The following is an 18,663-nucleotide window of genomic DNA, read 5'->3' as shown; positions in this document are numbered from 1 at the left end:
GAGAAAAAAGCAAAACTTGCTTAATATCAATCACAAATTATCCTTATAGAAATGTTTCACACAGAATATTCATTTAGGTACTGTAGCTTTAAGACTTTTTTTTTTTTTTCGTCACTTTTTTTTTTCTCTCTTTTCTTTAGAATATCACATCTTTAATGGAAAACACAACAAAATAAGATGCACTTCAACTTTCAAAGGATATGCTGGATAGGATGAAGATCCTGGCAACGCATCTTCACAGGAATAACTCAGTTCGTCACACACAGTTCACTACGGCGGCGTAGGTGAGGGGCTGCGGCCAGCCTCGTTTCCTCTTCGGTCTCGAAGCGCCACAAATCCGGGTCACGGCACCAAAGATGTAACCCAGGCCGTGCGAGCTCACGCCACTCCACACCCGGACTCTGCGTTGTGTTTGGTGTAGGTGTTGGGGGGGGTGCGGAAGGAGGGACGAGTCGGACACACGGATGGTTTTCTTGATTTATGGCTCGGACCACGCCGCCGTTTATTTCTCTCATTCACAACTCTGTTCAACCTTACGGCAGAGAAACAAACAACTCTCATAAGTATAAAAATAAGAAAGAAGATAAGGATTCACCTACGGCTAGCATTCTACCACAAAACATACGGATAAAACATAAGTACTTTACATTTACACAGAGCACCGTTTATGCAGCTTACCTTACGGCAGAGAAACAAACAACTGACCAAAATGGCGCTTGTGCGGGCGAATCCCTGCAACAAAACGGTGGCCTGTAAGGCCAAAAGGCCACAATCGCTAAACCGCTGAGGGCCAAAAACAACACAACAGCGCCATCTATGGTCGCGAAAAGGCAACTACCCTACATAAACAACAAGGAGATTCGGTCTATTCCTCAGGCTATACAAGCTCTGAACATGTTATGATCATTTGACTGCACCTGGCAACCCCTCAGAGGGCTGTTGTTGTCTGTGACTGTTTTGCACAACATTCAGTTTGTTTCCTGCTTCTATGTCTTTTATGTGTATCTGGAGTGCTTTGATTGTTTTATGCTTTGTTGTCTTGGTTGAGGCCGAAGACAAATAAAGTCTTTCTAATCTTCTAATCTAATCTAGATTTTAATAGGCTACTGTCGGCTGGATTCTTGATGTTTTGACTGTCAGAACACAGAGCGTGAGGGTGAACGGAGCGTCCTCTCCCCTCTCCTCTAGATTCTGTACACTAACGATTGCCGCAGTCGGCATGACAACAGGTTCATGTTAAAATGTGCTGATGATTCTGTAACAGTCAGCCTCCTTCATGATGATGAGTATTCCCATGGTCCTAATTTGTGGAGTGGTGTGATTTTGTGCTTTTCTGCAACTAAATGTACAGAAAACTAAGGACATGTGCATTGATTTTAGACTCAAGACACCAACCAACAAACCATCATCACAGGCCAGACAGTAGACATGGTTGAAACTTACAAATATCATGGGACTCTTCTGGATGATAAGTTAAACTTTACTTGCAAAAGAACGGCCAGCAACGACTGTCTTGTCTGAGGAAACTTAGACACGCGCATCCCTTGGCTGCACACACAGAGAGGACCGCCCCTTTATGCCGTTCTCTCTCTTCATTGGATAAAGGTTGTAGGATACAAGGAAAGTTTTCTCCTGGGCTCAGAGCAGAGTGACTGACAGACCCGTGTTTCAGACCAAACACTCTATAGAAGTGATTGCTGTCGAAAGATACAACTATTTAAGACTCATATTAACACAAATATTCACCTTACTTCTGCTTTAACATCAAGTCAAAAAATGCACTAAGCAGAGAGCCAGACTTTTAAATTGTGTGTCTTGTATCTGTGTTGTTTTTTACTTGCTGCAACAATAATTGCCCTACGGGGACACAAATAAAAAACCTTGAAACTTGCTCCAACTCATGAACCATCCCAGCTGGTTTAGGTCAGAGGACAGAGAACACTTTGGTTTAATTAACACTGTTTACTACATAATAACTGACTCCTGTTGTCTTTACATAACCTGTTTTATCCTATGAGCTGCACATTCACCACGCTATGAGATAATAACACAACAGAGTTGTTTTAGAGGGAAATTCATGCAAAACCGCTGATGCATCACGTTGCCTTCAGGGACAGTTTTTCATCAACAGTCTCTGTATTTCCCTCTAAAACAACTCTGTGTGGTAACGTTGTGTTATTATCTCATAGCGTGGTGAATGTGCAGCTCACAACTTGTCCACCAGAGCGTTGTGGAGTTGTTGGATTGTGTATTTGATGAGTTTGATGAGGGAAACCAAGAAATCCCATAATGAGCCTCCGTAGCGTAGCTCTGAGCAGCTCACGGCTCTGCTCCACCGTTCTAAAAACAGCTTGCACCGACAATTAAAGGTAACGAACCTACTGCTATGACTACTGTATAGGGATTATGGTGATGGGCCAATTTGACAAAATGTTGAACTATCCTTTTAACACTTTTGTGTTTACTACATATGAATCCCTTCATAGTTTTGATAAATCGAAAATAAAGAAAGACCACTGCATGAGAAGCTGTGTCCAAACTTTTGACTGGTCGTGCAATTCAATTTTTTTTTTTTGTAGTGAAGCAGACGTTTCGATGCAGCAGCAGTTTACAGTGTTTCTGTCTCAGCTCATGTGTTGAATTTAAATGGAGAGAAAAAGTGCTGGACTGGCTGCTGGCTGTTAATAATGTGGAGAAAGTAGGCTACAGGAGATAAAGCAGCAGCAACAGCAGCAGCAAAGGACTCTGGGAGTTTTTCCTCCTGTAGCTTGAGCTGCTGAGTCTAATTAAAAGAACAGGAAAAGTGTCTGTGTGTGTGTGAGAAACAGAGGAGGATTCTGGGAGAGAAGCCTCCTTGTTTTCATGGTCGACTGAAGCCGGAGATACAGTGAAGAGTTTGTTTTATTAACTTTGTCTCTGTGTTTTATTATAATCCCTCCATTTGTTTATGAACAAGTCCTCAGACGAGTGTCGGCGGTTAAAGCTGAGAACAGACGTCCATCAGAACCAAAACACAAGTGAAGAGTGAAGACAAAGTTAAATCCTGTAAACGATCTGATGTCGCTTGTTTGCTTCCATCTTGTTTGTTGCCCCCCTGTGGCCAAAGGAGGTGACAAACATGAATTAGCCGACTAAAAACAGGAATAGGAGCAGGATGTACAAAAACTGTGACATAAAACCAACGTAGACTAAATTTAACAATGACAACACAGAGTTTCCCAGTTACCCAATCACGGGTAAAGAGGAGGAGCCTGTGAGGAGCTGAGGTTTAGATTCATATTAGTTCAGGAACTACATACGCTACATGCTCCAATGCTAACCTGCAGAAAGTTAATTTTTATGGTTAGTTAGCTAGTTAACGAGCAAAGCTAACAAGCTAGTTATGATGAGGACTGACACTTATACGCCAGTAAAACTTTACAATAAGGATCCCTTAATTAACGTTAATTAGTACTTTATTAAGCATTGATTAACTGTTTACAGATATATTAACAATCATAATTATGTCTTACTTAGGGTTAGGAGACACATTAATTAATGTAGCCTATTAGTAAGCATTTAATTAATGTTTACTTCTCAAAGTTAATTAATAAATTATTAAGTAATAATAAAAGTTGAATAATGTAATTAGTTATCACTATGTATGCATTACTCAGCATTAATTAACACATTAGTTTATATATTAATGCTTAATAATGTACTAACTAACCTTAATTAAGGGACCCTTATTGTAAAGTGTTACCGATACACCTTTTAGTCGTTAATAAAGTGTAAACAGGTGAGTTGTATAAACAGGAAGTGATCAGTGCTGTGTCTGAATTAGAATACCTAGTTCCATACTTTCAGTAACTATTTTGAGTGTGTAAGTGCGTTCACACTGACAGGTTTGTCAAAACACAGTGCACTATAAAAACCTGGATGGATCTAAATAACTTGAAAATAAGTGGTTTTGTTACTTGTGCGTAGGAATAGCTACAGAGGCTCAATGGCTGAGAAAATATAGTTCCACACGAAGCAGCTGTTTGATGACGGGTAAAGAGTTGAAGATAACAAATAAATACTTCAACTGCTATTAGATTTTTTATTTTCTCTCTCAAACCTGTTGTAATGTGTACCTTCTGAGTGAAAACACTTGTTGTGCGTCCCCATAATAAAACAGGTCCCATTACTGTTGGTGAAAAATTAACCAGCAGTTTCCACCATCACTGTCACTTCAGTTTATAGATATAAAGGTATATTTGGTATATTTTCTTACATACTAGGCTACATATGAATTCAAAATGAGAGTGTGGTTATATTTAAGACACCAGGCAGAGGGAATTCTGGGAACTCTGTGGCGATGACCGGTGTGAGTGAGCGGCTGTCACAGTGACAGTGTGATGAAAGACGAGTGTCAGGACTTCATCCTTTATTCATGCGGAGCAGCTTTGATGTGACGTTTCTCTGACGTCTCATTAAAAAACACCTTCGTCCTCAGTGACAATGAAACACACAAACACACACCCACACACACACCCACACACACACACACACACACACACACACATATAGGCTACAATGAGAAACATATACTAAACATGGACGTCGATGAGAAGAAAGAGTTTCATAATAATGAAACTCTTTTCATTTCTCGTTTCATAATACTCGTTTCATAATAATTTGATATCGACAGCAGGAAATCTTTAATTCCTCACTGATACCAACATCTCTCCTGCTGCGCTGCTGTTTCTTTATTTATGTGATCACATATTAGTGTGTGTGTGTATGTGTTCATTATTATTAGGCTATATAATAATTTAGATGCCTTCAGGTGCTGTTCGATTATTCATCCTTCACAGTTGAGCAGCACAATTGACTCCTGTTGTCTTTACATCGCCTGTTTTAGGCTACCTGCATTGTTTAGTAGGGGCAAGGTATTTATTATTGATAATTAACTAACATTTGTATTTATTCATTTGCACCATAATAAAAGACAATTACAAAAAACAGAAATGAAACAAGAATAGTAGTGCGGGAGAGGTTTAAAAACCCTATATGGGCTTAATAAAATACAATAATACAAGTGCCATTTTATAGCACACACTCAAAGAAGTCAGAAATAAAAACATGGGTATGTATAAATATAAAATAATTGTATTTGACTGAGTGATTGTATGAGCATGTAAAGAGATAATGATCCAATGACAAATATACTGGAAAAGAAACTATTAGGAACCTTGATTTAACAGGTTTAAGCTTTCAGTCTTAACTTAAAAGTACTGAGGGATGAAGATAATTTAACTACATGAAGATGAGAATTCCAAAGTATGGAGCCTCTGTAAGCAAAAGAAAACTGAGTATGTGTAGTGCGGCAAAATGATATGGTGAAATAGGTAGGTATAGCAATTTTTGCTCAAGGATTTTTGTAATGGAAAAGGACCTGAACTGAGACGAGTTGAGGCGAGTAGAGCTGTAACTTTGTGGTGGAAAGGATGAAAAGTTAAAGCTCCATACAGTATAAAGGTAGATGTTTGTGTTAAAGCTCCATACAGTATAAAGGTAGATGTTTGTGTTAAAGCTCCATACAGTATAAAGGTAGATGTTTGTATTAAAGCTCCATACAGTATAAAGGTAGATGTTTGTATTAAAGCTCCATACAGTATAAAGGTAGATGTCCATGTGTAGTGTGATTATAAAGCAGCTCTAGGTTCTATATTAATACTGTGAAAGTATCAAAGCCTCAGTCCACAGAGAAATGCACACAGCCTGTATTCAGAAACTGAGCCTTAAAACCAGCCGTCAGGACTTCCTGTCACTTTGTGATGTCACAACTAAGCCCCGCCCCCTCACCACCTGGACAACACCATCCATCCATCAACAACTTGCAGGATTTGGTTTCTTTGAGTGTTTTATTCTGAAATCTGCTCTATTTTTTTTATTAGATCGCTTTAGAAAACAGTCAGCCAATCAGAAGAGAGGCTCAGAGCTTCCTCCTCTCTTCTGATTGGCTGACACCAACCTGTTGTTACTAGAGCTCCAGAGAGAAGCTGAAAGAGAGAGGAGATGTAAAACTACACTGAGATAGTTTTTAGATCTTCTCATGGATCAAAACCTTCAAAATAAAAGACAAGAGAAGAGGAAGAAACCATAAATATGTAATAATGAATAATAATAATCTATATAATAATAATAAACACCTCTTCTTGACTGTTATTTAAACTGTGGTTTCCATGGTAAGTTGCTAAGCTGCTGCTGGTGAACTGTTAATGTGTAAACTCTTGTCTTCATTAGCGTCATGGCGACCTGAGCCGACGCGACGCCCTTCACATCTTATCAGGCCGCCTTATCGGTCGCTTTATTGATTTCTCATCCGTCCTCTTCACCAAAGACTCGACCTCCACCGACACACACACACACACACACACACACACACACACCGTTATCATCTGTATTCTCTGGGACGGTGCCGGACCAATCAAACCCAGACCAGTTAATGTGTGAGTGAAGAAGTTCTGGTAGTAGGGAGAAGTTTTGGTAACACTTTATTTGACACCTATCTCCATAACGCATCATAACCAGACTTATAATGAGTTATAATGCAGTTATAGCACTGTATGACTATAGTTATAAACACTCATAAATGATCATAATGCTTTATAACAATAATCATAACACACTATAAAGCATTTTATAATGACTTATAAGGTCAGGTATTATAATACGTTATAATTGTTAGCAATGCCCACATCGATAATACATTATAAATATAGTTATAATGTGTTATAATTGTCTTATAAACGTGTATGACTATCATTATAAACACTCATAAATTATCATGAGGCTTTATAACAATAAGCATAACACATCATAGAGCATTTTATAATAACTATAAGATCTTAGTATTATAATAGAGTTATAATTAAGCAATATCACACGAGAGGGAGTGCTGTTGTACTGTATATCAGCACGGCTGTGATTCGGTCGTAGGCACGAGGCCGCAGGCCGAGTGCCGCAGATAATCCCACCGTGCTGATATACAGTACAACAGCACGACCTCGAGTGTGATATTGCTTTTATACAACAGTGCTACGAGCGCATTTTTAGAACAGTAATAAACTACAAGAGATTATGATTTGTTTGTTTATTTAATCATTTCTTTAGCTCCGCCAACAGAAATAGTTCCACAACTGGAAGGGAGACAAGGCTGTTGCCAGGCAACACATAAACATTTCATACTAGCTAGCTACTAGCTACAAGCTTCTCCACCGAGCTGCTTCCAGTGCTGGTTCTGGTTCTGGTTCTGAGCCCGTGTCTGATTAGCACCGCAGCAACAGGACCAGCGTGAAGACACAGAGACGTTATCGATACCGTATTACATCTGTTTATCTGCTATGTAATCAATATAAACACAGTTGAAGCTAAGTAGCTGAGCTACGTGGCTAACAACAGCTGAAAGTGCGCTACGTCACACTTGATTTGAATAATCTACCAAAACCCGGCCCAAACGAGTGTATTTTAGTTTGTGCGAATCAGGGGATTTTAATTCTAATTACGGCGTTTCCATCATCATTTTCCGATGCGATACATCTGGATACAACTAACTAGGCCAACACACCAGCATTAAAGCAGAAGTAAGGTGAATGTTTGTGTTAATATAAGTCTTAAATAGTTCTATCTTCCGACAGCAATCACTTACATAGAGTGTTTGGTCTGAAACACGGGTCTGTCAGTCACTCTGCTCTGCTCTGAGCCCAGGAGAAAACTTTCCTTGTATCCTACAACCTTTATCCAATGAGGAGAGAGAACGGCATATCTGCTGACAGGAAGTTAGCCAAAAGCACCGGATCGCTTACTTCTGCTTTAATATTGTTGCCACTTCAGATTTCACTAAGACTTAGAACAATCTTTTGTATGTTATTTAGAGAATATTTGTTCTCATCTTTTGTTGTGTAGCTAATGCAGGGAGGGCTTAGCCCCACTGGCCCATTGATACCAGACCACACTGCTTATAAAACACATCACATCTAATTAACAGCAGGATTAGAGCCGGGCTGTGGAGAACAGAGCAGTGATTACCTTCTTCTTATAGAGGTTGGTGTAGCGGTCTCCACCGGGAACACACACACACACACACACACACACACACACACACACACACACACACACACACACACACACACACACACACACACTGTGGCTGAAAGTCATTTAGCTTTAACTCTGGGCTCCTGCAGACCTCAGAGTCCCGGGAGGTTTCTATAGATCCAACACTTCACTGGTTTAATCGAGTCCAGAGTCTTTAATGAATGTTAGAGAATCAGTCAAACTTTAAATTCTAAAACTCTCACTGTGTAAAGACCTGAGGAGCTCGAGGCTGGAGCTCTGAGCTTGGTTTCAGCAGCAGGCGGGTTTATTTTATTTGGTGCTCAGTGTCTTTTATTCTGGTTTTTCTGAAGGTTTGTTAAGGAGGAACTTCAGAGACACAATCGCAGTGAAAGATTTGACATTTTTCCACATCTCTGTCTTCAGATCATCTGACTCTGTTGCGACGGTTACGACAGTTTCTGCTGTAGGGGAGAGTGGGGTAAGTTGAGCCACTTTTTGTATTCAGGATCGCTACATCAAGACAATTATAGTTTTGTTCCTAACTAACACATCTGCATATATTTCAGGATGTTTTGCATCCCTACAAAGTAACAGAATGAGTGTAAATATAACTGTGTTTAAAATATAGCATGTTCAAAAAAAGGGGGTAAGTTGACCATAGGAGTGGGGTAAATTGATCAACCCCCCCTTCTTTCCTTCCATCCATCTCCTACCTCCCCCTTTACTTAATATTTCATCTGTCCAGGTTACAGGTGAACACAAACTGCAGGGACTTCCTGCTGAGCCACCAACTCACTGAGATTTGGGGAGTTTTGCAATTACGTGGCATCTTGGGAAGAATCCCAGATATTTTTCTTTGAAAGTAAAGTTTGGCCTCACTATAAACAACTTTTCCTGTTTATAGGAACATACTTACTGTAATCACAAACATACAGAATCTTGATTTAATCATTTGGACATTTACAGCCAAAATACATTCATTAAGTGTATAGGATAGGTGGCTCAACTTACCCCACAGCTACCTTAGCTTGGGTTTATTGCTTTCATAGCTAAAATGGTGCAGTTTCATGCTAGGTTTACTACCTCATGTTGTAGCTCATAGATACCACACCCCATGTATAAAACACATTTTCCATCATCTCTTTTGGTCTAAACACAATTCTCATAAAACTTATGATCGACAAAATTCAATTGCTAGAGTGAAAAATGATTTTTGGGTCATAAATGTTAAACCACTTTACTCACGTGGTTCTAATCTTCACAGACTCCATGAAATGATGCCTGCCTCCCTAATATTTGGTCACATGCTAACTTTTTCCTATAGTTTCCTAGAAACAAGGGGTGGGTCAACTTACCCACTGGCTCATCTTACCCCACTCTCCCCTAGGCTACTGTTTCACCCCAGTGTGACCAATGTCCTGGACTGAGATTCACAGCCAGCTAAACTCTTTCTGACATTTTATCCAAGGAACAGGCTGGAGTTGTGACTGGATCGCATTTATTGCCAGAAATCGTGAAACTGAAACAAATACAAAAAGGATCAATTACCACAAGGTAAATAATACAAGTTTACATGTAGCCTGCTAACGGAGGTAGCGGATCTAACACATACAGATCTACGGCAGAGTCCGCAATCACACCTCGCTTGTTCATTAACCTGTTCACGCAGGCCCCCTAGTGGTTGGGACGCCGGCGTCCCAAATCAATAACACACGAACGGCGTCCTTAATATAACGAAAAGTAGGCATGCTGTAATTAAAACTCCACCACAGACCTTTTAAGGACACTTTCAGCAACAGGTAGAAAAAAAATGAAGTTTCTAGGTGCTACGGTTTTTTCACAGTCACTGAAAATGTCTCAAACAATATCAGACTACGGCAGCCCGCAAGTGACGTCACGTCAACAACGAAGGTGATTTTAACATATATGTACCATCTGTACACCTCTTCTTTCACCACCAAAAAATCGTTTTCTGTCATATAAACAAAAGCAAAGCACAAAAATGCAGTTTTTACCCCATCAAAGGTTTAAACAAGCCTGCTCACTCAACAAAAACAAACCCGGAAGTCATTTTCGAGTGCCGAAAAAGACGGACAATAATCAATAATAGACCCACTAAAACACTGAATAAAATTACAAGCTTACCCTTTTTTAAAAGCTGAACATGTGCTCGAAAATAATCCATTGATTGATTTTATCCATCGTGACCAGATATTCCACGGCGTTTTACGTAACTCCGCAGTTCTAATACTACTCGCATTCTCCGGCAGACTGCGCACCCGCTTTGCGCATCTCTCGTCGCCTGTCAATCAAAGTCACGGGGGTGAAAACTTTTTGGTCCAATAGCAGAGACTCTAAGGTGTGACCTGATATATAATGATCCCTGATTGGGCAAAGCTTAAGCCTGCACCCAGCTGGTTCATGTGGTTCCCTCTCCCTCTAGTGTCAACATGTAAGCAATACAAGTCGACACAAAAAGTGTGTTTTTACTGCCCCAAGTTTAATTAAAAATAATAATAAAAGACAAAATGAACTATTTCAAATGTCCTTGTTAATTTAAGCCATCACTGATGGTTGTGGGATGTTTACTTCTGGAGTTTTAAAGGAAAATAACAATATAATACAGGCGAAAATAGGTAAATTCATGTTTGGATGGGTTTTGGACACTAAATATTCATCCCCAGAAATAAAATTTTCAAATGGCATTTTACTTATGTAACTGGTGTTCCTAAAACCCATCAAGTGTGTGATTGGCCCCAATAGGTTATCTGTTGGAAAAAAAAAAATCTCACTAAAATCTTGCAGTGTGCATTTTAGCCAAATTGGACAATTTTGGACAGGTTTTGCACACTGTACATCGCCAAGGGACACTGTTTGGAAAAACTCTATAGTGCCTCAGTAGTTTTACATATCAACCTAAAATTTGGTACACATGTGGACAGGGAGTGTGTGAACCATATATGTAAAATTCAACCTGTTTTATAATTAGGATTTTGATATATCACCTTTTCACCAAAAATTTCAAACTCGTTTTTTTTTTTTTTCAAAAAAAAATAGCAATTCCAGAAGCCCATTTTTTTATGGAATGACTCAATTCAATATTTTATACATATAGATGTAAAGGGACAAAGGTTGTCTTTCATTTAAGCCATAAACCATAGTTGTGGGATTAGTACTTCTGTGGCTATTAAGCTTTAATTGCAGTGATACAAAAACAGGCGGAAATTGCCAAAAATGGCCTCTGCATGAAGAGGTTAACAAATTACAATAAACTACGGAAGAGTTTGCAAAAATGGTAAATAATGTTTACTTACTCATATTGCCACTACAAAGGGATAAAACAAACGTGAGGAAGGAGAAAATCTCTTGCTACGGAGCAGGTAAAAAAACAACAACATCCGGTTAGCCTACATCACTTCCTGTAAAAACCATGGATGCAAAAAACACATAGCCTACATGAAAGTACTGCGCCATCTACCGGCTAGGGATGGGCATTTCGAATAATTTACTAATCGAGTAACCTAACCTGATGTTACCCGGGTAACCGATTACTGTAATAAAAAAATAAAAAAAATAAAAAAAATTACGTCATGTCTGATGGACAGAGCTCAGCCGGTGCATAAATGCTCTCTGTCCGTCAGACAGTCCGCATCACTGACACACAGCGTCGTCAGACTAAATATCAGGTGGATAATAAGAGTAGAGATGGAGTTTAAGATGCACATATGGGGCAGATGTGCATCTTTATGCCGGGGAATAAAGGCGCTGCATGCACATTTATGCCGCGGCTGCCTCGGAGGAGGAGAAAACTTTTTTTTCCTTTTTCTTTTTTTTTTTAATCATTAGCGGTGCTTATTTATTAGTCCACACTACATGTTGGTGCCTTCGGTCCTCTCTGCCTCGCATCGTTTCAGGAAATAACTGGGAAGGTTTCAGAATGTTTGTAAACTGAAAGCAGCAGATTTTCTACCAGACCCGATGACACCTGTCGTCGCCGAGGGAACCACCACAGATTATTGTAAAAGGTTTGAAAGTTCGAGGCTCGATCCAAAAACGCTTGTACACAGCAGAAAATCATGTTGCTTGATCCGAAACTGTTTAACACGACAAAAAGCCGATCCATGGCATGATAATGTAGTTTGATCCGACACTAGACTGCGCTCTAACGTGCCGTTTTTTTAATCCTAGGTTAACCGGATAATAAATTCATAACCGAGTAGCAGATTGCCTACTCGGGTACCCGGGTACTCGGATACCCGTGCACATCCCTACTACCGGCCGAAAAATGCAACTGCAAGAATAAATGTACACAGTTCCATCACATCTGCAGTGAGGCCTTAAGTCTGGTTCATACTCCTACAATGGGAGAATACAACCGACCAATCACGGTGCATCCACAGCTGCTGACTCAGTAACTTCTTTGAGGAAACTTCCTGATAAAGATTTAAAAAAAAAACTTTAAAGATTCAATTTTCTGACTCTAGAACGAGGACCCTAAACGCCCCATCGACTCGGGCGTCCATTCAGTTCCTAATTAGCCCATCACAGATTAAAGAGCCACATAATTCACTTAAGCTCCGGTTGGTCCTCGGTCCCTTCAGTCCTCTGATGTCTCCTCTTGTTCTGCTGAGTGAATTATGCTCCATTTCATTATGAAACATTAAAGCTGCAGCCTGATTGTGACCCGCCGCTCCCAGCAGCTGTAGCTCCTCCCCCTCCTCCTCCTCCTCCTCCTCCCCCTCCAGCTGCTGACTCGGCACAATCGTCTCACTTCCTATTGGAGGAGACGAGCCCTCACAGCTCTACGGTCGTACGTACGTCTCGTTCTCAGCTGCCTTGAAGGAACTTGTTCGACGTTCATTTGGACTCAGAGATGAAGGTCAAGGAAACAGTGACCTCACAAAACATGAATTTGGTCTTGCGAACGTGAGTCCTTTCACATTTGGCACAGATCTCCACTTGGACTCGAGGGGGAATTCATTATGACCGAGACCAGATACGTGAGAAAAGGTCTGGCTGTTTAACTCATTGAGTGCCGCGCTCCTTTCCAAAGTTTTAGTCAAGTGTACCGGCAATTTAGACCATTTTTGACTTTTTATGTAGAGCCACAGTGTATTCTATATTATTGCCACCAACACATACTGTAGCTCAATTGAAAGGTTTATCTTAATGCTTCAAGTGGCCACAATCCGTTTGTTTCTACGTGCCTCTGTTCCTGAGAAAAGTCAAGCTAAACATGGCTGGGTTTCACCAAAATCCCTCCTTTTTTTCTAGAAAAGGAGATAGAGCGTCTTTTATGAAAGGTGCTCTGTTTGTGTCTGTCGCTCTTCTGACACTCGCATTTCTGGATCAAAGGGCTCGTATAAGATAAATATATACAACAATTGTTGTTCTATTCACAAAACCACCAGCGGGGGCGGGGGGGGCGCCACTAAACAACAATAACACAGACGCACCGTGCCGTGTCACAGCTTCTCCCCGCGGAGCGTGAGGGTCTGTCGGCCACCGCGGCTCGGGAAGACCGGTCCCGCCGGTGGTCGCGGTCCTTCTGTGGTACGGGTCGGTGATGCCGGTCTGCTTTGGCCCAGAGACCATCAGATTTTACCGCGGGAGGACTTTGGGGAGGACACGGTGTTGCTCGAGGTGAAGACCGGGCGGGACTGTCGGCTGAGAGCTTCCTGGTTCAGCTCCGAGCTGCTGCAGCAGCGCGGGTGAGAGCAGAGCAGCTGCTGCATCTGCATGCAGAACTCCGTTTGCAGAAGCCGAGTTATGATAAAAACTTCCAGATCATGAGCTGTCATGTGACTTTGATCGTCATCTATTTCAGTTCTGCTCGTCGTAGAGTCCCCAAATTTACATATAATGTGTATTAAAGTGTCTATTTTCATAATTTAAAAAAAAAGCAAAAAACGAAAAATCTCCTTTTTGGCACTCAACGCATGGGAACGAAAAACGAGAAATTACGTGGTTGGCACTCAATGAGTTAAAAGACATTGAAGAAACAAACAAAAACAGCCCAGAAAACAACACAAACATCCCATTTTCAAGTCAACATACAAGGACAAAGACTGTAAATGAGCTGTTATCACAATTTCACATTTTCTGTGGCAATGTTGTATATATGAAAAGTTCATTTGAAAAAGCAGAAAACTCTAAAAAATTCTAGAATCTTTATTTTTTATTTACATAAGGTGATATCAGTCAAACCAAAGTTGAGTGACTTTGAGATGTAACAAAACTCAAAAAAATAAAGTTTTATTGAAAACTATCGGAAGATTAGACCTTTTGAACAACTACACCCAGGAACTATATCCTGTGTGGCGGAGGGATATTATACGACGACCACGACTCTCGTTGTTTCTGTCACTTTCTGAACCTGTTGGATCAGAAGTTGACTCTCATCTGCTGCTGTCGTCACCTTGCAGAGGCGACAGACTCAACTTCACTCTCCAGCTGTTTATCACTGAAGCAGCTTTGACTCTGTGATGTTTCTCCTGCAGAGACAGCGTGGACCTGAACATCGTTAACCGTCTCTGTCCAAAACTTTGAAGTGCAGGTTTTTAATTTGTAGTTGTCTGTCTTCTCTGATTCAACATTGCAACAGGTTCAACTGCTGCTGTTCCCACATGTTTAAAATGTCAGACAGTTCCCTGCTGCTCTCTGGTCAGTCTGCAGTGATTAACCCTCAGGTGACCCTTCAGCCTTTTTCAATTTTTACCCCTGGACAAAAATGTCAACTTGTAGTAAGAGACATTTAGACATCAGTTACTCCCAAAATGTTTGTGATACATATAAGGCTGGATCTTGACCTATCATAAAAATCACTTTTGACATGTGTTACAACATTTTTTAACCCCTTCCTGGCCAGTTGTTGCAACACATGAGTTCTCTATTTTAATTGATTAAAAAAAAAAAAAAAAGCTTTATTCCAGTCTGTATTATATTCTGAAGGTTTTTTTTCTGAGTGCATTGTTGATATATCATTCATACAATATTTTATTCATACGCATATGGCGAAATATGATTTTTTTTTACGGTATTGACAGTATTTTCTCATTTACAGAGTGATAAAAAGAGATATCCAAAATTCCCTTGGTGAAAACTTTAGACACAAATATGTCAACAAAATAAAAAAAAAGAATTTTGAAAATAGCTTTATCCATTTCAGTTCTGGAAATGTAAATGTAAATGTAAACAAATCGGTGCATATTTCATTGGATATTGCCTCATTTACATATTTAAACATAAAATTTCAGAAAACTTGTGATACAAAAAATGTTTGTCTAAATGTGAGTAATAAAATTGGAACGTGACATGGTCATACTTGTTAGTTTTTTTTTTTTTTTCAAAAATACATTAAAAATCCCATAGGCGACGAAGGATCCTTAACGTGTTTATTTTTCATTACGAGCCCAAAAATTGGACTATCATTCTGAAATTCGGGACATCCAGACTTGACCCAAAAATACACCTCCTTGCCAAAAATCAGCCCCCAGTGACCTTTCATTTGACCGTGGGGGTTAGGAAAGAGTGCCAGGTGGTCCAGTGGTCATCTGAGGGTTAATGAAGCAGAAAGTTTCTGCCTCTAAAACTGAAAAACAAACCGCATGAAACCAAAATGTGAAGTTTAAAAAAAAAAAAGCTTATTTTTCCAACCTGATCTTTAAGTAAACGGCCGCTCGGTTTAATTTAGTTTCACCACAGTCGACAACCAGACTGACTGTTGGCAGCACTTTCAGCTTTCAGCAGCACATGAAATATGTATGAAGATGTGAGGATGCTACCTGAGAGAGCTGCTGAGAGCTCACAAAGAGATGGGATGTGTGTGAATGTGAATGTGTGTGTGTGTGTATCTACTCTGTCTTTCTTTTCCATGAAAGACGCGGAGACAAAGTACCACAGGGCCACAACAGACCGACTGAATGAGACTTATGATTTGAAATCATTTGAAATGCAAATGTTCTGTGGATCCAGACTGAACCGAAGCCAACGGAGGAAACGAAGCAGTGAATTATTCTTCTTTTTTTCATTTTATTCCTCTTTTGATATTATATTTTTTAGTCTCTGTTATTTGCAGCTCTGAGCCATGTGGGTGTAGCTATTAGCTAATGTTGGCAGGATTAAACAGAGTTGATTTTCTGACCATCAATGTGGCAGAAGAGTTGGCAGCTAAGAGTGTTTAGTGTTATTGGACAGAGATGATGAAAGTAAACTGTTGATATTTAAAGTCGAGGCAGATTTACACTGAAGCCTACTGCTGTTAACATCCAGCTCATATATAATATTGTATATTGATAATGAAATGCTAAGCAAACTATGTGCTTCTGTATCACAGCACATGTTTGATTAGCATTTCATTAGCTAAACTATCAGACCGACATCAGAAAACCAGTTAGCCTAAACTGCTGCTTAACAGCTTGTTAACACTAGTTAGCTTAACTATGACTGAAGGTTAAAGTTAGAGGTTAGACATTTATGTCCAAAAAACAGGTAAAGTTGTTTATGGTGAGGCCAAACTATATTTTTTAACTCATTGAGTGCCAGCCCTTTAATAAAATGGTCAGTGACATGTGCCAGCGTTTCTGTTTTGGGGCATTTTGAGTAAAATTTCAAGACCCATAGAATATTTTGTACTATGACTCTGAAAACACCAAACAGCTCAAAGGAAAGAGGAGACTCTCTATTTAACTAGGAAAAAAAAACATTAGTTTGTACCTTGTTCCATTCTTGATTTATCTTAAGTTGAATAGAGCCTGGTTTCACCAAAAAGACCACTTTTTTTCTAGAAAGCTGAGAAAAATACTTTTTTGTGAAAGAGAGTCTCTCAAGAAAAACAGGGATTTATCCGTTTTAATTTTGGCTTCAAAAACATGTAAGACATCTGAAAATTTCATTTCACATGTTTTTTCATTGTACAATAAAAAAAACTAAAAAACTACTAAAAAACAACAAGTAGGAGTTCTACTCTGCAGAGTGATGCCTGCTCTCCTCCTTCTCCTGCAGTTGCTGCCCCCTCACCCTCTCCTACCCCCTATCCCGATCTACAGTCTTCTTCGTTCTACACATCCCAGAAGCCCCAAAATTAGCCTATTCACAGTGTGCACGACAGCGCCCCCCTTTACCAGCCACAGAAAACTGCGTTTGACATATATGGGCGATTCTTCAACTACGGGCACTTTTGGCCTTGTGAACTTGAGGGGGAAAAAAGTGTTCAAATCAAAAATTTCACAGTCTAATAGGTTAGTATAACTAATCTAGTTTGATGATAGGGTTAGTTACGGTTAGTTTGATGATCCATAAGTGGCCGCACTAATATTACAAGACAAATTGTTGTTTTTTAACAGATTTACCGACCCGACTTGAACAAATGTAATTTCCATCACATGTACATATTTGATATTTATTTAAAAATTGTATGATATACATCATTTTTCAACAATGGAAGACCACTTTCACACATAGTTTTACCAGTTCATACCAATATTTCAATTACCGTACATTTTTGGATTAGGTAAATTAATTGTGATGAGGACCAAACACAAAGTTTACATCCACCACAACCTGAAATATAATATTGGAATGGTTAGACACATTTCAGGAAATAACTACTTGGGTGTTTACATTAAGTGGAACATTATCTCATAAACTATGCAGAAGTTTTTAATGAGTGATTAGAATTTTGTAACTATTTTTTAAAAAAGGTATGGGGTGGTGGAAATTACTGGGTGTTGTGGAAAGTCTGGGTGTGGGACAGGCACAAAACAGCAATATTGGCATCTATAAAGATGTTGAAAAAGGTGAAAAAGTCATCGTAGACTACCGGTAATTTTTTTCTAAAGCACTTTCATTGTAAAGATAAGTGTGAAATTTCCCTTTTTTCTTTTTTTTTCTAAAATATGATCAAAGGACATGAAAATGCCCGTGGTTGAAGAATCGCCCATATATATAGTATGTCAATGGCACCCAAGCGTTGTATTTTGATTGACGTATATACGTCAATGGCACTCAATGAGTTAAAGAGAAAGATGAGAGATTCATCGTTGATGGAGTGATCCTGAATATGAAAAGTGGCTCTTTTACCCCACTCTCACCTAACCATGAATTAGCAAAAAGGCTAAAGTTATAAATGTGTTGTTAACGTTAATGCTGAAAGTAAAAACTAGATATAACGTTTGTTAGCTAAACTGTAACTTGGGGCTAAATAGTATTAATGGTGGATTATGATGATGAGTGTGACTGGTCAGCAGGAGACAGAGGTGGACCTTCAGTTCAAACAGCTGAAGATTAAATCTGTTCTGAGCTGAAGCCGTCGTCTCGGGTCTGAACTGCAGCAGATAGTTTCCTGTTTTGTGAGAAATGTCATAACTGACAAGGGAATCTTCTCCTCGCTGGACGTGTAAAAAGGTCATCGATCAACCTGACCTTTGTGCCGGAGGTTTTTCAGACCGACAGGGGTTTTTTTAATCAGCAGATAAGAGTTTGGATGCATCAACAACAAAACAAAACAAAAAAAAACTCACATTTATCCTCTGACAGAGTCCAAATGTCAAGATCTTCACTGGAGCCTCCAGCTGAAGC

This window comes from Trachurus trachurus, assembly GCF_905171665.1.
Source record: "Trachurus trachurus genome assembly, chromosome: 6".
Lineage (NCBI taxonomy): Eukaryota > Metazoa > Chordata > Actinopteri > Carangiformes > Carangidae > Trachurus > Trachurus trachurus.
This window is presented reverse-complemented; position numbering follows the sequence as displayed.